Genomic DNA, 24,510 nt, shown 5'->3' with positions numbered 1-24,510 from the left:
TTAACATTTGCGATGAACTCGAGAAAACTGTGCTTATCGACGTGCTAATGTGTTTTCATTTACAATGCCTTCGCAAAGAACAAGCATGAGAGACAAGATTAATGACGTTATTAATTTTATCAGGCTCGATTACCGATTCATTTATTGCGTCCCAGTTTCAGGATACCGCTCTACGTAGAGACTAATTACCCAATAATACGTTTTGTATTAATCATCGATGTCGAGAGAGCGTTACTTACGTGAAAGTCCGTTTATTAAAACGCGAAAACTTTAACGCCATTAAGTATCCTCACGTTTATGTATGTTTTTATCTGAATTTCTGCTTTTCTTTGCAGCCTCCGCGGAGAAAATTCCAGAGGTACAGCTACTCGGGAGGCCCAGGCGTTTCGCTTTCACGATCGAAGATGTCGTGTTTACCGGATCTACCCTGCAGGTGTCCCCAGGTAAATCAAGTCTCACCTAAAAGATAAAGAAAGACAGGAATAGGGTGAGAGAAAGATCTAATAATAAAGCAGGATATATGCGAAGGGAAAGAGGAAGAGAGAAAGAGAAAGAAGGGGAGGGGAGCGACTCTGCCTCGCTCGTACTAAGGACGTATCGATATCCGTGTAACGATATCGCGTGTACCATCGAAACCGATAAATAACCGACGGTCCGACATAAATCCCGCCTTCGCTCCTTATAAATCCGGCAACGGATAGCGCGACGGACAGTTCCACGCATTGGCCGCCGGATTTTACTAATTTTCTGTCGCGCACGGGACTCGCCGCGCGCCGTCGTCCGCCGCACAAAGGGAGATAAAGGGAAAGGATGCTTAAGCTTCGCAACTTGGATTCTCCCTCCTACCTTCCGTTTGGGCTCTCTTTCTCTCTCCTCCTCTCGTCCACCGTCTCCCCTGTCGAAGTTTTTCTTTCTCTTTAGACGGGCCCAATCTTTTCGTCCTCGTCTCTCTTCCACGTCAGGCCACGTGTACGCGTATAGGGAGTGGATGCACCGAGGCAATATATTTCCTGGCATCCATTCCTCCTTCGCCTCGTTCATCCATTCATAATATGCATATGCTTTTGTTGTCCTGTCCCTGTTGGGCCCGTTTTTGTTGGGCCATTAGGAGCCTACGTATCAATTTTTCTTGTGTCCGCGACGCCACCACCGACGCCGCCGCCGCGCTCAAAATTCAAATCACCCCGCAACGCGGCAAGGAGATATAAATTCGCAATTCATGCATGGAGCCTGCTATTACTGTCGTCATCTTATGGATTTAAAATGAAAGCTAGATGTCCGATTACAACGATATAAATAATCCGTTTCGCAGTATCCGGAAAAAATATTCTTTTAGGTCTACCTGTCCAGTCAGAAGTTTCCGTCAATAAATAAGAATGAAATATGCTTGACATTTTTTCCACGAAAAAAATTAGGATGCACAACTGTCGTGTCTCTCGTGTTGTTTCACAATTTTGGGATGTTCCCTTGATATCTGATTTAGTTCATCGGACAGCGGCAGATCCGAAATACTTAGTCTTTAAAGAGAGAGTATTCGACAGGTCGATTCCTCGGAGGGGAACGATAATGAATCGGGTTTACCTCCGACTAGCACAATTTTCTAATTGCTCGCGATAATTAAGGGTTACCCGGAGGATCGTCTTCCAGCGGGAGCTACCGGGAAAAATTACCTGGTAGACGTACCTTTCACTCCAATTCTTTACCACTTTCTCGACGTTTTGACCTTCGAGAAGCGTCACGGAAGTAGTTTAATCGTAAATTAACTGCAGCGCTGTAGATACTTAGCAGCTCTGTGCATCAAAACGTGTCTAATTAATCAAGAATTAATCTTCCTAGGTAACGGAGCAGACACGGCGCGTTATGAAATTAAACAAATAATTAGTAACAATACTGTGAAACGCGCCAAGCTAATATTTATCATAACGCAAGCTTGTTATACAGAATTCTAAACCGTTTCAAAGTTGATAAAAAAAAAGGAGCCTGTTATTAGGATTAAAGTCGGCATTCTGGAACTAAGCTTAGCTGCTGATTTATTTTATTTTCGAGCAAATTAGTAATGTTTTACTCCTGTCCCGTATCAAGTGATTTTGGTGCGACTAAAAATGCAAAGGGTCGTGTCCAGGCGCGTGGAATTACCGACGCGAGGAAGCCCACTCGAAATTCTCCTTGTATCTCGAGATTCGATCTCTTGAGACGGAGAGACGCTGATTGCGTTGCCTTATGACTTTCTTCCTTTTTCCCTGCGATCCTCCCGCGGGGACCAAACCAGTATCGATATCCCCGAGGCGGGATCGAGGCGTCACTATCCCTCCCGGGGATAGGGAAGGATATCCGGGGGGGGGGGGGACGGGAGGGATAAAACTTTATAACCCCGTAGAAAGGTAATGACTCTCAATAAACCATCGATGTGCCTGCATCAGGAGCCCGCAGGACGTGTCGCGTAAGAACTCAATATAACAGCCTAAAGGAGGGAGGTGAAGATGCCGGGAGGCTTGCCGCGCCCAGGGCCACGAACTGGCTCGTAAAATAAATCGGTGACATCCTGGAAGGCTGGTTAGGCGATTTGTGTGACGGACAATGCTGCGGAGGAAGGGTCGCCGTTATGAAGACGTCACCAGCTAGCACGTTCGTCTCGATCCCGCGGGAACGCCGTGCATCGGCAGATTCATTTGTCAGAGAGACGTCCGCGTCACGCAGTTGGAGGTCCTTCCACTTATGATCGACCTACCGATTTCTTTATCAGTATACCCACGACCTGATTGACTTATTATTATTCGTCAGAGGGACGATTTGACGATGACTTCGTCAAAGTTGTCAGCATGCAAAGGAGAATACATGGCAGAGAATAACCTACATAAAGACATTTCGAATGACAGAAGTCTATTGCAACCCAAGATGAAGAAGATATCCGCGTTATAATTTTATTTATAACGTTCTATAAAACAATCTTTATGATAACATTGTGTATATCAAAATACATTTATATAAACGAATTTATATAATTTTAATGAAAAGAACGAAATAATTTTTTAAGTAAATTAATGAGAACAATATTAATTAAACGATTTTTATATTTTGTCAAAAATATATATAAATAGATGGCATAATAAATGATATTTTCGTATTTATTCGCATCATTCAATTAGTGTTGCAATCTGTCTGCAGAAATGATTTATTACAATATCGCGTTGGAGATTTTCTGGTATTTTCATGTTGTACAAAGCCTTTCGTAAAAGTACGGCTAAGAAAAAAAATTCATTGCGAAAAAGAATTCGCGCGATGGAAATAATACCGCGTATGCCGGATAATAACAGTAAGTTCCACCTCGAGCGATGCTGAGATCTCGAGAGGTGGTACGTTACGCAACGATCGTAGTCACGATTCGCGATCGCAGTGACATTACGATCGTTGAAATGTCATCACTTTCAGTTTATAGATTTTTCGCATCGACAAAGATTGCCTGAGATTATGTTGTCATAAATCACGAGGCAGAAAAGACTTTTTTCAACGTTCGTGTGCAATAATAATTTCTAGTCTGATGATAAAGATCTGTATAATGGAAGACAAACGATCTCCATACAATATCTGATATGACGCGATAATTTTCCTTGCGTACTTTAATACACAATTCTTGTAATACGACCGCGTGTGCCGCTAATACATGTCTGCTGCAGAGTTAAATCCTGATATCAATTGCGTACTAAATGGAAGTTAGAGATGTAATAAATTAGAAAGATAGGTCCTCGGAATAAACTTAATATATATTTTCTCGTTTATTTTATTTAGCTGTTTCCACAATTATAACGAGTTAGTTTAACATGAATAATGGGATCAGATCAATTGCACCCAGTGTATACTCTCTGAATTGCTTACACACCAGAATGCATCAGCGTTTTCCCAAAATTAATAAAATAGCGTACAAAGTAAAGGCCATGAATATTAATGTGAAATATAAATCTCACAGACACGCCCGTATCTCTAAAAAGTTCTATCAATATGAAACAGTGTCCATACCTGCGCTGCAGGCGCGCGCGCGCGATAGCCTGATCCGCAAAAATATATTATTCCAAGATCAATGATCGAGAGAATCGTAGCCGAACGATATCTAAAGCGATATGTGTGTATAGGATCACCTAAATCATAATTCAAAAAAAGGGAGAGGCGAGTAGGGAGGGAGTGCAGTGCGTCACCCATTGTCCAAAGGCGGGTGTGGTTTTGTCGTTGTTGGACCAACGCGTAGGATGGTCTACCTGGGCCTCACCGGGCCCAGGAGAAGGCCCGTCTCTCTAATGCTAATATAGTCTCCGAAATTGTACGAAGGCGAGACATATCCCGTCGCTGAATTTTGCGATAATAAATCCGTTGAGCACCGACGAGCACGGCGCACTTCTCTTAGTTGTGATAATAGACAGTTTTTTTTTGTGGGCAGGAAGTCTTTCATAAAATAACAATCCTTGGTTTTCTATTTCTTATATGTTGCAAAAAAATTCTAGCTAAAATTCATAGATTAATTACCGTAGATTTCACTTTACCAGAAAATTTTCTTCATGACATTTGTTATAATTTAATTTAATGACATGTTTGCTAAAGAAATCTAAAGTATATTGCCACATTCTATCAGTCACAATTTTGAGATGTCGATTATACATTATCAAAGATATTGACATTAAATTAATCCTAATGCTTATGGTGATACGTAATCTCGTTTCTTTTCATTCTTCAACGAAGGTGAATCAGGTATCAGAATGCGAGCGAGTCTGAACCGAAGCGATGCCCTTTTTTTGTCTAAACGGCAATAAATTCTTGGATAATGCAGGCCGTCTCACACGGCGTATCCCGGACGTCGCAGCGCGAGGGTGGTCAGGGAGGGCAGAAGGGGAGGCGGTTGCGAGGGGAAAAGGATATTATTAATATTTCAGAATTTATAGGGTGGCAGTATTAGATGTGAACCCTGCTATACGACCGCGGACGCGTTGTGGAAGCCGGCGTGAAGGATCCAATCACGCGACTACGCTGTCCGTTATGGCACATAAATTGATATTATGTACGGAACCGCGCGTGTTAGCGGCCCGATGTGCGGATGCATATATGCGGGTTGTCTGACGCGAAGAAAGAGGGATTTCCCCTCCGCGAGCGAGTCTTTCTCTCGAGTCATCGAGCCGGTGTCAATTACAATTGCTGATTCGAGATTGATCGTATACGGGTGACGCTGGTAATCATCATTAAGACCTCCTTGTGTGGACGAAGCACGTTTCACGAGAAATTTTATGGGCATCGTTCGATGCCCGCCTTCGACATCGACACTACGGATAATTTCGGCTGGAAGGGAAATGCTGAGAGACCAATTAAGCGGAAGAGAATTACAAAATGAGAGAATATGTTCGTATTTTCTATTAATAAAAATGAGAATCGATGCACTAATAATAATAATATTTATTTTTTTTTTTAAATTGATTTTTATAAGAATAAATCCAAAACATTAGTATATTGCTATTTTAATAGCAACAGTTGGTGGCTTCAAGATAGTCGTATCGTATGGTATATGTTACTCTGTATATAACGATTATGTTAGCACATCAGATACGTTTAACTGTCCGTGGCGGTACGTTTTCCGGATCTAAACATTGGTCGCACTGAACGCCGCGGACTTTTCTTCATAGTGTGAATGCCATAAGCGCGATAAATTTCCCCTTCAGAAACGACAGAGAGAATTCCAAAAGTTCTCGATTCAAAAGACGGCGGGGAACGAAGGCAGTTGAGAGAGCGAGAGAGAGAGAAAGAGATAGAGAAAGAGAAACGGAGAGTAATGAATTATGCATGAAAGCTTCGATTCGCGGATTAAGCGAGCACAGCCCGTAGTTCTAGTGCCTATTCTTCGTTCTGGAAGGCAGAGGTAACCAACCGTAGTCGTCCGTGGCGAATGTCGAAAGACTCGGTCCGTATAGAATGAAGTGGAATCGTCAAAGGGACGGAAATCCGTGGAAGAGATGACCAAAGCGATCCAGTTTCTTTTGAATAACTTCATCCTTGTTATCAATATCGTGAGGCGACGACTGACTGTCCGCGAGCTTGCAGGAAATAATTAATTTGTACACCACGCCAACATCTTTCTGTCGACGCGTGTATATACGACTCACGCATACATACATTCGCACAATATGCGTCCTCTTTCGCCGCGAACGAATTTATGTAATTTTCGCGTCACAAAAGAGGGCGTATCATTTATTCAGCAAATAAATTACAATTTTGAAGATAATTTTCTTTACGATAGCATAAGCTATAGTTAGACCAATCAGAAAGCGTATTAATTGTTAAAGCGTTTTTTCGTTCTTTTTCTTTAATAATCTATCTACACACATATATCTATAATTATCGCGTTTATATATCTACATGTTCCCCGAAAGTACCGGAAAGTTCGCCGAATTCTCGTACCTTCAGAGTTTCATGGAAACCGCGGCGCAAGGGCTCGCAGGTCGAGATTGCATTCTGGCACGTATGGTAGTTTCCAAGATGGGTATTTGATAGGATGCGGCCACGTAGGATACGTAAACGCGGCGTATACTCGGTAGATTAGGATGATATAATTACGACATTAACATAAGTCACCGGGCAGGTACAACCGCGGAATAGTAATCGTGTCGAACACGTGTGCGCCATCGTCATCGTTTGTTTCGTTTTACTGCACTTTTGTTCCTGGCCGACCGGGCAGTTCCTCAGGTTCACGAGCGCTCAGTCAGGGTTAAGCTTCGACTAAATGCCGAGATATTTATCGCGAAACGTCGAGAAAATCTCGGGAGAGCATTGCCATTGTATAATCGCGGGGTCAAAATTCTCTGTCTTGATTTTTCATTATTAATGTATGTATGATTAATTAACATGATAATCCATCGAATATTTATTAGAATCTTAATAGAAACGCGCGCATCACATCTAAAAAATCTTCTTTCCGCTAAGGCTGTAATATATTTTCATCTCACACTTCTGAATAGATCCGAAATTATTCTGTTATGTGACAGACAGGTGAAATCGTAATTTAAATTAATCTTCATCGCATTTATCAATTATTGATGGCTACTTTGAAGTTATAATTCAAACGTCGTCAATTGTGCCGTAATCTAATAGATCTCTCGTATTTTCATCATCTTCCTCAACGTATTCTACAATAGATTTCTCAAAAAGATACTTTATATATATATACTAGAGTTACCGCGATGGCATTTCCTATTATTTTATTTTAATTTACAAATTCGATACATATATAATATTTCCATTCCTTCAAGTCGCGAATACAGGAAAGAAGTCCACGAAGTACAACAAAGCAGGCCCGCTCTCTCATCGATCGTGAATTTCGATCACGCATCAGACGGGGTCGACCCCAAGCTGCATTACGAAAGCCGCTGCCAGCCGCGGCCGCGCTCTCGGTCGCTGCGCAACGCCGTCAAAAACTGATCGGTCGGTGACGCAGTGCCTTAAGATGCATCATAATTATCGTGGATCCCCGCTCGCCCTTCGCCCCGCTTTCTCGCGCGGGTGGAATACGAAGCAGTTGGCTTTCCCTGTATCAGGTACAAACGTTTCTATTTATGGCTGCCGGCTCCCGGCCCCAACGAGTTATGATATTGTTTCGGCCGGTTCTCAGAATCTACGCGATCGGTGACTCGGATAAACCGCGGAGGAGAGAGAGAAAGAGAGAGAGAGAGAGAGAGAAAAAAAAATGAAGATAAAGTCGCTGCGAGCGAGAGGTACGTCTTGTATTTCGCCTCGGTGCGCGCTGAACGGGAGAGAGGAGATGTAAGCGAGAGAGAGACATATAATTTTATTTCTTCATCAAACAACGCGCGACCCGCCTATCTTTTATGATCGCTTGACCGCTTCATTAGTTTGCCGACTTTCCGAAGATTCCAGGCGCAGCCTGCTCGCACTGCTCGTGCTGTTAATCATAGCTTGAATAACACTATTGACATTTACCAATATTAGTTTTAATATTGTTAATGTGTAATATGTAATAATCGGTTATGAGGCATAATGTGGGGTATTTGATTTACAAAAATATTTTATCAAAGTTAGATCTTGAAAATTTGACTTTTGTATAATTCAACTAACTTGATCAACAAGTCTCTGTTAGAGCTTAACTCTATCGTTATTCGAAACTTTCCGCTGCGAATTACATGCATTCTGTCAACACCGAATGATCATTGATGTGTATCTAATAGGATTGATGTGTATCTTTCCTATCAAAACCGCATTTCTCGCGTCCGATCGTGGAACTCTTCTCCTCTGACACACGGCCACGTAAGAGCAGTACAGAGAGAGGGAAGGAGAAAGTTGACCCTCTCAAGAGTTGGCCGAGGTTAGTTATGGAGCCGACGGTCCCTGCACGCGGTTACAGAAGTATTTGAATGGCTGTCGGCCCTTGTAAGCTGTCAAAAAGTCAAAGGGAAACCACTAAAATCAGTTAGGGATCTCAACTATGCACGAGAGCGAGAGCGAGTGTGCGCGGCGACGGCTCGCGCGAAGAAGAAAGGAGCGGTGGCTCCTTCCCTCGCGAGGAGGGAGACGTTCCCGTGCCCGAGCGCGAAAGAAGAACGAGGAGGTAGAGAAGGAGACACGAGCCCGGGCGCGGGAAGATGGGGAGTTTATGGAAATTTCTTCTTTGGAGACCGTTATGCACGTCTCGCCTATTTCCGTGACCAAACGTTTATTGGCCGCATTTTGTCCTCGAGACAATAGTCCTCCGTTCTTTATGGTCGCGCCGATATCTCAGTTGAAGAATTATAGCCGGAAAGTCGGTACACTTCGGAATATAGAGAACATGTGCGACGGATATTCGTCTTTAAGGAAAACTTAAATACAAATGATGAATTTTTACAACCTATGATCTATGACTAAAATTTTTTAACCCTTATAAAAATATTTCATAAGATACATATATGTTAATTAATTTTTGTAGTGTAACGATGAAAGAAATTAATTAGATTTCTTGCAAGAGAGACACGAAGGAATAACGCACGCGTAGAAAACTCAATATGCAAGTATCCTGAAGCGAACATTGACTGCGAAATGCGAATATTCGGGAGAATCGTGGTGAACGTTCGGCGTTTCGAAAAAGAAAATAAAACGAGAAAAATACTCAGCCCCGGTCGCGCCTCGCATTTGTTGCGTCAGCGACAAATCTCGGTCTGGGAACTCGCAAATTGCCAAACGCACCGGCATCAGAATTCACGTCGACGACGACGGCAACGTTAACACGTACACGCGCAACGATGTGGCAACACGTTCCGTCGGTACACATCTGCGCGGCTCGCGATATGCGCCGACTAGGTACACACAGTACGTACCTACGAAGATGCGGATACATTTTTTACAAAACGTTTCTCATTCCGCGGCGCATTACCGGAGAAACGAGAAAGGGATGATGCGCGAAGGTAACTCGGACAAGGAGGACACCAGCAGGACGAAGAAGAGGAGGTGAAAGAGAGAACCGCGCGTGAAGGGGGAGAAGGGAAAGAGCGGCGTGGAGGAAAGCAAAGGGACAAGGAGGGGCAGGACGAAGGGCGAAGGGAAAGGCGAGCCTGAACATTTCGTGAAACAAGGAAAAATGCGACTCCGCCGAGGCACGACCGCAACATTTTTGTCTTTACAAAATTATGTATTCCGCGGGCCTCCGCCATATCTCTCAAAGCATAACAAGTTCCCTCTGTGTCTCTCCCGTTCCTCCTGCACCTCCTCCTCCTCCTCCACCTCTTCCTCCTCCGCCTTCTCCTCCTCCGCAACTCCGGCTCTTCCACGTCGTCTCTTCTTTCGCCGTTCTCCCCGGGTCTGCAACCGGGACACGTCTGTCCTTCTTCCTATGCCGGGGCCATATATCTGCATCTCGTAACGCGCTCCTTGTCTACCTCGCTCTACGTCGCCGTATCCGTCCGTCCCCCGTCCTCGTCCGCGCGAGAGCAACATCCACACCCACATGCCGGTCCACGTCTTTCCGCGGATCCATCCACGTCCATCGTTTCCCTCCGACGAGCTCATCCAGATAGGAGCCAACTACCGAAATCGAGTATTCGCGACCCCTACCGTCAGTCTACCGTGGGATAATCCCGCGGTAGGGAATGCGAATAACGTCGACACGACGCTCGATATTTATTTCCCGTATTACGATGCTCGGATTGTTCGGAATTAATTAATATTCTCGTTACGAGATGCTCCACGGATGAATTATGAACGAGAAACGTATCTCCTCCGTGACTTTAAATCCCGAGATACCATTATTGGAGTTATCATGAAGGAATATAGAGATCCTACCAGATGGCGGGACTTCCCTCGATCCGGACGTTATCCCGCACGATCTTCCGCGGTGTTCTGATAACCGGCACAGAATAGTTTCGAGCGGGATGATAGATTGACGAACGTCACGTGAGCGGCGATCCTATCGGTTTTCACGGTCGAAATCCGTCACCGTCGACAGCTACGTGAATTTTACGTGCGGAACAGCCGTCAGTTGACACAGATACCTTTTCCTCCTCCCTCGATTTTCTCCGCTGCCCGCCCTGCCCTTCGTCTCCCTGCGGTCCTTTGTCTCAGATGCTGCGAGGATGATACGACAGCGAAGGTGTAATGGATCGCCACACGACCGGCCCGACCCTCCTCCCGCCTCCCGTAAGGAACACCGGGAAAGATCGGTGAGATTACATGGGAGCAGGGCATAATGTCCAAACAGTTGCTCGTCAACAAGCGGCTAACGGTCCACAAAATGTCTATCAGCGCTGATCGGATCCTGCCATTGAATTCCTCGGATGATCAACCGTCGAACGCCGAAATCTCTATGAAATATCGCCCTATAAACATACACGGGAATCTACTATAATATCGTTATTCTTTGTCGATCGTTCGACATACCTTTCGTATGCTGTGTCAATTGATAATACTTAAGCATTGTACCAATGAATCGTGTGGCCTGTGAATATATGAAAAATATTATATTCTATTTAAATCATTATATCTAAATATTCTATGAAAAATAATATATTCTAGCCGTGAGGATTACGTTACTATATTAAATTAAAAAATGAAGTGAAAATAAAGCGAATATTTTTGGTAAGAAATAACAAAAGATTCCGTAATTGACTTTCGTATCAAACTCAACGTCAGGCAGATTGAAATTAACCCACGGCCGCGGAAAGAACCTCCGCTGCAGACGTTATAACTTAATCGACCAAAATTGTTACAGCGAAATTATTTTCCGGACTCATCAATAAGAAAGTTACCGGTGAATCGTGAGAAAGACATGATCTATCTATTTAAAGATGCGAGATTCCTCGTACTGCCTCAGAGTGCAGTTTTAATGAATTCTTCAGTGGTCGCCGAGCCGTTGAACCGCGTTAAGCCGCGATCCAAGATCGTTCAGGCGAGAACGACTTTATTGGACTTCCATTAAAGCGAGAAGAGAACGAGCGGCGATGCTATGCATACGCGTGCGTATATAGACACGTATATAGGGCTGTCGTAAATCGATCGTTGCGCAAATTGCCCTGGCCTAACATCTGGCATCGTATTCGACTATCAGTCGGATCACATTCAAGCGGCGGTGAAGGACAGAGGAGCCGGGAGAAGATCGGGATTCGATAAAACGACTCGAACTCGTACGTGGCAGTGCAAAGTGCTTTACCACGGGGGTAAAAGCGGAGTGGTGGGTCGTGCGCGAGCTCGGGTATGGGCACGGTAACGAAGAAAGAGGGCACGAGTGATGTGAGAGGGACAGATCTTCGTAGGAACGAGTTTCGCAGGTTTTTACGAGCACGTGATCACCGTGGTAAACGAGTAATCGAATCGCTGCGAATCCCGGTTAATTTGTTCCGCGAGTGTCTATTGCGCGCCGTGAACCATTCGTCACGGGGACAAATGCGGCCGCATATGCAAATCTTTTTCAGCGCGCGAATAGTTGCAGTCGTGAAAAGAGATGTAATGAAAAAAAGATATGGGTAGACATGGTCTATTTAGAGCAGAATGAAACAGCCAAAAAATCTATTGTCTATATCCTCTGTATAGATTACTTTTGAAGTATGATGAGAGAATATATCATGAGACAAAACGATTCTAAATAACTGGCTTTAATCTTTTAATTATTAAGGTCACATGAAAATTAAATAAAGTAAAATTAATAACTGGTAATTAATACGTTAAAAAATGACGTTGATAAATGATACAATAGTGTCCCTCGACCGTCTCGAAGAGAAGTAATTATCTCGTTTAATCCTGTTAGAGATTCCATTATTTATAGGAACCTTATATTGGATGCAACACGATCGAAGATTATTAAAACAATCATTACTTGCGTGCTCGTTCACTACAATATATTCTGCTATATATATTGTAAAAAAATCGACTAATTAATTATTGACACTTAATTATAATGTAAACACAATGAAGAGAGGTATATATATCGCCCCAACAAATTTATTTTATTTCTACACAATAGACATGTATAATTTTTCACTAATCCATCCAATTTTCTTTGTACATTGTTTAAGTTACCAGCTCACTTGCGATGTCAGTGTTGCATGGCAAAATCCCAGACGAACTATTTAAGTCCGCCGCTGATATCTTTTTGCTTCTCGAAGAAAGGACCTTCGTGGCTCTTTACGAGTTTCTTTAATAGCGATAAAGAGTCTTATCTCCACAGATCCGCAAGTCGTTACCTTCGCTGAAGATGTGCCCGGGCACACACTATGTACACAAGCGCATGTACGAATCGTCTTCGCGCGACACTTTTGGTCGCGCTGTCACGGCCGTGTCAAGTGTAATTTTTTTAACATTGCCGGGCATTCGTACAATAAAGTACCTCCGTTAACGTGACGTGAGAATTATGATCGCAATTATCCTTCGCACTTTGTTACCTGTCGGTCTTACTCAAGATGAGGGCTTTGTTCATACGAGAGAAACATTTTCTCATCGCGCGAATGAAGTTTGCATCCCTTTAACATTTTTATATTTCTTTCAAAAAATCATTACACGATTCATTATTTGCTTTAAAACATGATCGTCATTTTTTTACTTTAAGCGATTTCTGTTGAAGTGTCTGATGATACTTATAAATAACATTATATTTTTAAGTCGACGACGATTTCAATGTCTACACATATACAGCAGATACGGAATACTGCAGTTTTCATAAGTCACAAATGGATCTACTGGCTCGCTTCCTCGTTACATTAATTAGTAACAGTCCGACCATTTTCCGTTCTAACGCTAATAACGAGGCAGATACTTAGTGAAAGATGCATCATACACCGCGTACCGTGATCATTATTAATTTAGTTTTATCGGACTAAAAAGACGTAGCTACTGCTGTGCTAATTGGAAGATTAGTTTGTATAGATGTAAGTATATAAATCGACGATTGCGATCGTTACAAACGAGAGTTCGAACATCGTCGCCGGGGTCCTGCTCTTCTTATCGCCCTTCCCTCTCACGTGAGAAAACGTTCAATTAGCCGCGGACGGAATCGACAGGACGTCCGTAACGATCGTCGTAAAGTCACCGACGAATCACTACGTTTCCAGGATTCAGTTAAGACCGCTCATAAGGCTATCGATAGAAGCAAGATCGGTATCGGCCGGCAGATTTAAGACCGCGGCATGCCCGGCATTCCTGATGATTCTATTTCGACCCTCCGGCTCACTCTGATTTCTAATCCTGACGCTTGGCCTCATCTTTATGTCATCGGATCTCCGATAAATCCACCGGCTTTTCGTATCTCGAATAATAAATTCTCCGAGCCGTGACTGTGAATACGATCACATCCGACGGAATAGAAATCTGATGGCCGGTATCTTACAATCGATTTCGGTATCTATTTTTTATAATGCGTAGTTCTGACAGGAGGCATTGAGACTCGAAAGATGACGAATCCATCAGTTACGTTTCTTGAAGCTAATTTTAAATCAAGTACGGATTGATTAAGAAAGTATGAATTCTGTGTATCAATAGGAGTAAGTGAAGTATCAGACACCGGGCCGCAAGTCCAACAACTCATAGGACTAAACAAAAAGAATTGCCTGATCTTACATCCGCACGCAGACACTCTGCTCGTGTCGCATACACGCGCACACGCGCACAAACGCACACGTGTTAAACACCCTCGCAAAACTCGGCCGTGTATCCGCGCTCTCTTTCTGCGGGCCCGCGCCTAACATACGGCCGACCGACCATTAACAATCATAATAAAAGGCCCGCGTGTGCGCGATCGTGTGCGGCGTGCAGCGACACGCGTGCCCCGGGTACTCGCGGGCACCTCTCTCTCACCTCCTCTCCCCGCGGAGATAATTTTAATTTAAACAAATGGCCGGGAGGGCGGCATCTTTGTCCGCGTCTTGTATTATTTATACACGACTACTCCGTGCGCACGTGCGCCGCTGTGTCATCGGCGGGACGGGTGCGTTGCCTCTTGTCGCGCGTCAATGTTTTCCAGGACCCGCCAGGTATATATACCTAGTGGTACCTGACCGTCGTGCCGGCCGGTCGACCGGCCTGACCCTTTCTCGCGCAGTCCTCTCCGACTCTCTCGTCTCGCAGCGGCCGCTCTCTCCGTTTTTGCGTTGATTTATGCGATCACGACTAGAGACGCCTTCTCATCATCGCGCGCAAGTGTATTTGTAATCCTTTGTCCGGCCGAGCTGCGTTTACGCGCGCGGCTAATTGCAGGAATGGCGTCGGCTCGTTAGTCCGTTTTTCGCGACAAATTATAGTTGTCTCGTTAGCCGGCGTTAGAAACGTTAAATCTCGTGGAATAAATCAATTTGCAGAATATTAACATACGCTGTCTTCAGTTTATGTCGCGTAAGGCTCATAAAAGACTAATAATTAGGTATATGTACATCTCTATGTTACTTATCTAAGAAAGAAAGCTCTTATCTAATTAATCGCAAGATTGCGTATATAAAAATGTTCTAATATATTTATATATTTATAACATGACTTGAGTGTTTAATAATGATTTTAATGATGAAATTGCTCTATACAAGATACGCGATTACATGAAATTGCTGAAATGAATTTTATCTTGTTAAAATTAATCGAATCGTCCTAAAGAAGCGTATACGATAATCCGAGCATCGCATATAGAATTAGCGTCCGCGCTCGTAACACGGGAGGTGGACTTTAAAATCCATTTTCCGCCGTAAGTATATGCTCTTATTATGATAACTCCGGCGTATAAATAAAGTAAAGGGCGACATTTATTAGTTTACATAATCAGATCGATGAATGTCGCAGGTGCGCTTAATGACGGGAACGTAAATTTCGCGCGAGTCGGCGTTTAGGCGACGTTAAGCTTTCCCAATGAGATTATGAACGGGGAGATCCGCCCTCTTAATTTCTTATTCGCGTATTAACGGTTCCCGCCCGAGATGACGGCGATGATCGGCACGAACGGAAGCGCCGAGGCGCACAGTCGGCGGCGCACAGTCGAGACGCGCGGATTTTTATTTTTCTGCCGGCGGAAGCTCCGAATCCTCGCGTTTCGAAACTAATAGCGGCCAATTGTCGACGTATCGCGCACTTCGCCGTAATTGAAGGAATAAATTGAAAAATTAGCAGAACGCCGCTCGGTAGGCTGACTCATCAAAGTCCCCAGAGCGGGTCTCCAAGCGATCCGGCGGGTCCGCCGATAATAATAACCGGCTGGAATGTCATATGGTCGCGCGCGCGGCCGCTCAGAAAGAACCGGACCTTATTTATTTGTTAAATGTTATGCCAAAATGCAAATGTATTGTAATAGAGGAAACTCGGTTTGATAAAATCTATTTCGAACGAAATGACAAGACGCTTGGTCTGTTTTTTCATCGTCACTTATCGACGAGAAGTCGCGTCTTAGTTGATGCGGGATTTTTCTTCGGGATTCATTAGTCCGTGGTTTCTCTCGGTTAATTATTCTCCGCCTCTACATGCGCGTTTCAAATCCGGTAGCGGAAATTGTCTTTGAAATGTCTTTACAATGACGAAAATATTTTGTCTTATCATTTTTTTATGCAATGTCGGTGGGATTATATTATAATTCATATATTTCTAATAAAAAGGAACATTTAGAATAATGCAAAAATGCGATAAAGCATGTTGCGATTTTGTATCTAGCGCACATGTTGAGTGAGAAACTAAGCCCCGCTCAATTCAGAAACATTTTATAATTTCATTTAATGTAAAATGCGAAATAACTAATCAACTTTATAAATTTCAAATTAAACCTTATATTCAAATCGACGCATCTAAATGCTGATCTCCCGATAGTCTTTCAATCCTTTTTGCACTTCATATCCAAGGCTCGCCGTTTCCATCTTCTCGTAACGTGGGTTTCAATATCTTCAGCGTGGGACTCGACGGTATTCAGAAAGTACGATTCGCCGGTCTCGAGTGCCGAAGAAAATCACGGAATCGTCATGAAGCCCAGCGCCAATCATGGAGGAAGAGGAGATTGAGGAAGAGGAGGAGGAGGAGATGGAGGATCAAGAGCAAACGAAGAAGAAAGACTTGCAGCAAACGCAGAAACCATTCGCTCGCTTGGGCCGTGGGGAAGAGAGTGTTGGTACGAGACGGAGAGACAGTCAGCGGAAGAGAGATCACGACGAAGAGCGTGGCGGCGTGAAGGAGAAGAGGACGTGGGCAAGACGGCGCGGTGAGGGACGAAAGTGAGATGTAGAAGGACGGAGGAGGGGGACTCCCCCTGTCCCCCAAGCTACCACGCGGCCTCTATGGGCCCTTTGATCTTCGCCGCTCTTCGCTTCTGCCTCGCTCTATCGACACTTCATACTTCTACGGCTGATCGCCGCCATAAAACATTATACCGAGACTCCGTAGAAAGAGAGGAAGAGAAAGGGAGAGCGAAGAAGAAAGGGAATCGCGAGAGAATCGCTCAGACCCGCCGACGGCTGTGTTCCATTGTGTCCGGCATATACAACGTATGTGTGTGCATGCGCAGCGTTGTAAGCACGACTGCGCAATGATGAATTTTTCTGATGGTTTTATATCGTTCGGCGGAAGTAAGATAAGACTGTGGCCGGGTCACGGGGATATCTGCTGGTAATCACGTCGCGTATGTTAATGTATCGAGATCTTTTATGGCGGTGTTGCGTTCACGATAGGCACCGCGAACGCTATATACTCGCGTGACTACAACGGTTAGCGGTCGCAACGAGGTAAAGGCATGTCGTTGGAGGCGCGCACCGATAATACCACGATACAATTTGATAATTAAATGTATTTTTACGTTGCGTCTCATTTTATTTATGGTAACGCTCTTGCGTTAAGCTACATCTTATTCAGATCCGTGTTTCTTCCAAGCGTATATAAATTTAAAAGAGCCAGACGAAATAATTTATGTCGCCGGCGTAAAAAGATGATGTCTTTACTAATTGTAAGAACCAACAGTGTAACGCGATCCGAAGTGTCTCTATAATAAAAGAAGGGGATAATTACTAGCGCACAGGTCCCGAAAGACCGGTGTAACACGATCGGCCCGCTTCCCGGGAAAGAAAGATCCACTGAGACGGTCGTTTGAATTCGGCTGACCTTCCATCGCCGAAGGATACCATCTTCTTTAAACGTCTCAAGCCTCTATAAAACAAGAGTCCTCGTGCCCTCTTAATGACCTGACCTAGCACGTTTCTGAAGGTCGCCGCGCGCACGAAAGCTCGGTGTCGTTAAATATCTCCCGTATTAACTGCACGTGTTGAATTCGAAGTTTTCCCCAGGACCACGCGGTTTCTCGCCGGTATATCCAGATTAGAGTAATAATGCCCGCGTTAGAGAGCGACGAGACGAGCCACCGAAAATACGCCACGTCAGAACTGAATCCACAAAATAACGACGCTGGCTAATTCGCATTGCCGTTTCCAATTGCGTTTATCAAGGGCTGATATCTACGAAGCGCACTTATTGCGGCGCGCGATAACAGGAAGCTCGTTAAACTTTGTTAACACTGATTGCGAAGTGCTCGCCCTTCGTTTGATTAATCGATATTCCCCGGAATACCTGCGGGACCGCGCTCATCCTTTCTCATCCCGCTCCCGAGGGACTCGACGGGCACGAGTCGCGCTATTACGAATGCGATTCGTTAATGACCGAATTAATTTTTCCACGCCATTCGCCATACACGCCAAGTCCCGGCCGGAGCGAGAGAGAGAGAGAGAGAGAGAGAGAGAGAGAGAGAGAGAGAGAGAGAGAGAGAGAGAGAGACTCACGATGATAGAGCGAGGACGAGAGGCATAGACGACAGAGTCGTGCGTTATTAATTAACCTGATAGGCCATAAATAAAACTCAGCTTGCCTCCTCCCCCACGTCTCTCTACTCTCTCTTTCTCTCTTTCTCGCTCTCGCTTTCTCTAGAGGCGAATATAAATAAATAAAAGTCTCCGCATGATGCGTTATGTTAATTGGGGCGTTGTCTCTCGGCATTCGCACGCACCTATTCTCATTAGCCTTTTGCTATCGAACGACCCGTTACATTTATTTTATAGAAGCCGTTATTTACAGTCGCAGCCATTCTCCATTTCTCCTTTCCTCGCCTCTTCTACCCTGTTACTGCGTTTCATTCATTCGTTCGCCAACCTACCAGCGTGACACGTATAAAGGTATCATGTCGCACGTGCGTGATGAGGCATTATTAGAACATCCTACCTCATTGTATAAAAATACGCTGGACGTTTCATTAGATTTCTCGAATATCTTTTGATCTGTCCAGAATAGATTATATCGTATAAGAATTTAACAAATAATATAAATTAAACATTTTTTAATATCATGAAAATATTTTGTTAAAAATACTGACCTACTTACTTTTAATCGGGATTTAAGTAAAAATAAAGAAGGTATGTTTAAAGTAAGTAAAGTAAAGCAAAAATAACAATAATCATGTTATGTAAATAAACAGAACAATGTGTTAATTGGTGGTTATTGTCAGTCTATTCGTAGAATGTCAAGAATTATTCGCGTACTCTCCAAAATCGCATTTCGCGATTGTTGTACCACGCGCCGTAGCTACATTGCTAATACGACAAATCTTTATGTCGTGGTCATCATCTTTCTCTCAGTGAATATAATATGTCCTGCTCTCGGTGTAATTAGGCTGAGTTATCGACGCTGAATTCGGGGACAATAGCTGTATAAATATCCACGGCGAGACGGTCCTCGCGTGCGTGGGCAGAAGCGTTCGCGGACTACGGGGTGGTCCTGACTAAATGCAACATGTACCAGGACAAGACTGGATCGTAACAAGCGCTTCGCATAGCGCCTGTTACGAGCGCGCTTGACGCACAACAGTCTGTCGCGTTTCTGACGGCAGTCGTTACTTGCCACTTTTGCGGGCACCGCCGAATTCTTGTGCTTCACTTACGAGGAAGGTTCACCATCATTTTGCACAGGTTCTCGTCGTCACTCGCATCACGAGGATTTATTAATAGAACCATCTAACATTTAGTATTGAGTTGAGCATTAGTGAGACAAAGAGGTCGATCTGTATTAAATACTTTAATATTAAATACTTTAAAAGTATGCTATTGTTAAATTTTCTTATTCCAATATTACAAGAAAGAAGAGTTCGATTTTGTTTCTCTCTATGGGTGACTATTATCTTTTAGTAAACATTTATTAATATGAAAATGAATTTCTTTACATCAACGCTTCAATTGTTTATTTTGATCTTCGTATTTTACATTGAATTCTACCAAGTCCGAGTTTAAGAAAGAGCGAGAATTGTCTTTGAATTAGACCAGACCAATCTCGAGCCTGACCTAGCGGTGTTATCGTTGAATGGCGATCGACCGTAACCACAGACTTATGATCCTCATGGTCATAAGAGAGCGACCGGTTCGGTCATGCCAGATTTAATGATCCCTAATACCCGGGTATTAAAACAAATTCATAGAATCAATCTATAACCTTTGTCTATACACTTTTAAGTCTCGCGTTACAACCGGCGCGGCGGCGTACTCGAAAGTATTGCCGGCGCGTCGCTGACGGAAAAGGAGAGAAATCAAAACGCAAGAATGGGAGCAAAGTGCTCTCCGTGCCGTGTAATCTATGATGACTGCCTTAACTGCGAGAATATTTGTTAAGAGTGAAATGCATAATTGCATATACATATTTCGTTTATTGTCCATTTATTCTTAAATCTATCGATGACAAATCTCTGCCTTTATTTTAGTTACTGTGAACTGCTGTGTCAGTGAATAATCTTGTAATACAATCCAAAGCCCATCACGTTAGTGAATATTGGCTGAATTGAAAAAAATTACTATTAATCCGAGGCTCTGTTTGGTCATTCGACTTCCTCTCATTGATTGACGATAAACGATTCTAATTTAATGTAGCTAGTGAGACAGGGCATAATGTGGTCGTTGACCTGTAGGCAATAACTCACCAACCCACGAAACTACCATCATTCTATCGTACGCGACACAATAGTTCAGATTTATATAATTTCTCCCTAGCAAGGAGCTCTTTCTCGAAATACGCCTCTTCTATATAAAATAATCCGCGAAAATAGAAGTTACTGTTATGAAAATAATGTTATTTTTCTTGCAGAGCACATTCTTAATTTACCACAGCTCGTTTTCGCTCGCGTACTCGTAATTGGCTAAATTTTCTTTTGGCGAATCCCTTAAAATATTACATTGTTTATCGATTCCTTTTTTTAAATAACCAGATTGTCGTCTTACTATACAAAATTCTCCCAAGTTACGGTACAATCTGTTGCTTTAAAAATAACAGCTACCTTTATAGCGAGCTTTTACACCGCGATAATTTATTTCCGAGCTGCGATGCCAAAATTGGGTTTCACGTTTTATGACCGTAAACGCCTCATGATCGTCTATTCAAATACGCAAGTTCCATAAATGAATAGCATTTTTAGATACGTTCTAATTTATGAATCCTTCTGATTAGCGTTGAGAATGAAATGTCCATGTAATGTCAACGGTCGCAATCTGTCGAGAAATAGAGCTATTATCCTCGACGATAAAATTAATCATCTTTATCTGCTTCCAATTTGTCGCACAAGACTTCGCATTATCAAGATCACATTCTCACAATAATAGATTTCATAGTGACATAATCGCGCGGCGATAGATAATGCGACGCGATAGGACACTTTTGTCTATCGGCTTGGAAACCGGCTTTCGCGGTACTCACATATAGTCGTATATTCGCAACGGCCGTAGATAGTTGCTGATCGCAGTTTATTACGAATCGGGCACGGTCCAGATATGGCTGATAGTCCACATGTGTCTACCCCGCTGATCGATATTATTACAGATTGCCTGAACGGCCTGTGAAATTCATGATGAGCCGTTTAACGGACTTCGGAAAGACCGCGAAGGCGATCCATTATCTTTCGATACAATGCCGCGAGGACTGATAAAGGTTGCCGCGAACGGAATAACCGTGCAGTGATGAAATAACTCGGTATTTTTTCATATTTACCATGTAAAACATTTCGAAAAATGCCGCGCTGAAAGAAAGAAAAGAACTGGTAATAATGCTAATTATTGTTGATACCAATCAAGTATCGCGCGTTTTACGACGCTTTAGGTCGGCGAAGGTTTTTCAGGGATAAATGCCTATCGTGATATTAATTCATAACTTACATCACGATGCATCTCTGGTAATAATCTACAACCTTTCGTTTCTCCAGATACCATACTCGGTTGCTCCCATTAATGATCAAGTAATTACAGATAGCTACGGGAATTTAATGAAGAATTCTTAATTGACTCTTCATTCCATCTTGGAGTATATGCCCCGCGATAAATAACTTCATGTTCACGGGCTTTGAATTTTCCGGTAAGGATGCAGAAAAAAGGAAGCCTTTTACGATCGTGTGTAGGATAATGAGCAACGCTTGCTGCTTTTATTGCTGATAATTCCTAATACTTTGTCCGATCTTATCTGGTTGCATGTTCGCGCACTGGATTGTGCATCTGGTAACCGTATCGATATTGGCTTATAATTTGTTGCGAGTCGAGGTCAGTCATTCAGATATCGATTAAATTATATAGGAGTGCATAAAATATTGAACGGCGAAGGTATTGTAATTTCTCTCCACATAAAGATATTAGTCGTTCGTTACTACAACAAAATTAATAATTCTTATTTGCTTCAAATTTGAATCGTGCGCGATTTTGCCTTACGAGATTATGGTAGTAAATTCTATATTAATACAGATAGGATTTTATGATTTAATAGAGCTATTTCACATTTTATGCAGCTATTATTACTGTACATCAGCTATTTAATCGTACTGTATCATAAACGTAATGCATGCAACGCCTATCTGATCTTCGAACGCCAATTATTCGCAATCTAATGACCCTGATCGAAAAACGGCATTGCTAATACCGGAAATAATAACTTGCAAAGAAATTAAGTATTCTAGGAATCATCCCCTTTTATAAGAAAAACTGCCCGTTCATTGCGGAGAGTCATTTAGGCAGGGCACAAGTAGCTTAATTCTATCAAGCGTTTCTCGCTTCATGCACCGGAAACAGGTTTTATGAGAGCGCACATGTTAACCGAGACGGATTAACATTAATTTCAATAGCACGCGTTCAGTAATGATAACAAACAATTAAGTCAAGTCAAGTCGGCCGCGACATGAGATCATCGATGGTGTGAGGGTGTCGGAGTTAAATGACACGTAGATAGCGTGTGCTGCCATTACACTCGTTAACGGCTCGCCCGCTAACATAACTAATAGATTATGAACTCTATGAATTAATATCATTGCTTCAAGAAACGGTTCTCATCTTTCTATTCGTATCTCTCGAAAAATACCGAGAATTCAATCAGTTTACATGTATTGTTGAAGAAAAGGTCGTCTTTAAGGAAACTTCATTAACTGTTTGAAATGAGTTAGTATAAAATAGAGTATTTGTGAAATCCTAAAATTGATAAAAGAATAGAAAGTATGAATCTTAATTACAAAATATATTATTTTTACATGAATACGTCTTCCAAATAGTAATTTCTAAAATATTTATAACACAAAATATGCTATATTAAATCTATTTCTATTCGTGTAAAATTAAGATTTCAATTATGTACAATATTATATTTGTTTTTTAATTTGGACACGTAAAATGCAAAAATTCCTTGACTTCAATGTATCCCGGAGTGAAATTGCGACGTAAAGTCAATGACACTTTAGATTGCAGATTGAGAACCGCGCGCCGTTAGTGTTAAATAAAACACCACGATGGATCAATTAGTGAATGAGCGCCGCGACAATATCCTGTCTGGAGCGTCGGCCGGTTCTGCTCGATGCAGCGGCAGCAGATCTGTCGGCGGATGATGTCATCATGACATCATAACGTCGTTCCGATAAGTTGTTGTACCGATCTGTGCACCGTAAGCTGTAACAAGTGCGATATCGAGAATTCCATCTCAGCCATCTCTGTCATCAATCCGCGACGTTTCAACGTACCAATATATAAGTCGTCGGTCAAAAATTTTATGCAAATGTCACGTGATTATTATACATTACGATTTTATATACACACACATACATATACATATTAATCTATTATTACATATTACTATATATTATATATTATTGTATATGTATATCGGATGAGATGAGACTCAAATCGGCACCGATAAACGTGATTCTTAAAGAAGGTAAAGGCGCACTTGGCATGCCGATCACGCAGTACGGGACGCGCAGTGCGTGCACGTTGTAATTATGACGACGCGTGGGCCAAGACTATATCAACGAGAGTGAGAGTACCGTGCGTTCGTTAACTCCTCGGTATTCGTGTTGTGGAACGTAAGAGCGGGAAAAGAAAAGTCCCGGCTCGAACCAAGATTCCTCCGTATCCCTCTTCTCTCCTGCCTCTCGCGCTCTCTCATCCGCTTAAAGTCGTGTGGGATTTGCGAGCTTAAAGGCGAGGAAATGCAGGAATTGGCTGAAAGTTTCGTTAGAGAGGAAGCGGAAGCGGCTGATTGACCGATATCGTTTGTCACAGTATTGCAATAATGACCTTTAATTGCGTGACGGCTTAATTTGTCTCGATGAAAAGAGTTTCCTTTGTGTGCTATCTGAACCCTCTACGTCCTACGAGGACAAATAATCGACGAGTCGTCGTTCCTCGTCCGGTAATATTCGCATTGACGAGATATTTTTAATTTATTATTTGCCCGTACGGTTATCTGATACAGAACAGTTTTTATATGGAATCGTTTTTGGAAGTTGCGGTGGATATCGGATATGAATATTTATTCGACTTGTTTCTCCGGTTCCAAATCCCTGGAACGCGAACGAGCGTCTTTGGAGGATGTAAACCAAGCAGAGTGGGTTGACGGCTCGAAGGCAGCGTTATATACACCAGGAATGCCTCCCGCTGGCTGCAGAAATCACCGGCGGGAGTTAATAAGCGTGGAAAGAGCCGAAGAGATGGAAGATAGCTAGGCGGATGATGCGAAAACTTTGGTATATTAGCCGATTTGGTGATTCCGCGCTGCTTTTGCAGC

At 43.0% G+C, this 24,510-nt stretch overlaps 1 long non-coding RNA gene across 1 annotated transcript in view; it reads left to right on the top strand.

The window, feature by feature from the left end:
* Positions 1–318: 318 nt before the first annotated feature.
* LOC139780123 (uncharacterized) overlaps positions 319–24,510 on the top strand; it is a 45,439-nt gene continuing 21,247 nt past the window's right edge. The window contains exon 1 of the long non-coding RNA XR_011720132.1: positions 319–443. This is a non-coding gene — a long non-coding RNA (uncharacterized lncRNA). The remainder of the gene's footprint in view (positions 444–24,510) is intronic.

This window comes from Temnothorax nylanderi, unplaced genomic scaffold (genome assembly GCF_030848795.1).
Source record: "Temnothorax nylanderi isolate EJ_2023f unplaced genomic scaffold, tnyl_v1.0 TNYL_tig0007_pilon, whole genome shotgun sequence".
Classification (NCBI taxonomy): Eukaryota; Metazoa; Arthropoda; class Insecta; order Hymenoptera; family Formicidae; genus Temnothorax; species Temnothorax nylanderi.
The sequence above is the reverse complement of the archived record's forward strand: the minus strand, read 5'-3'. Positions and strand labels throughout refer to the sequence as shown.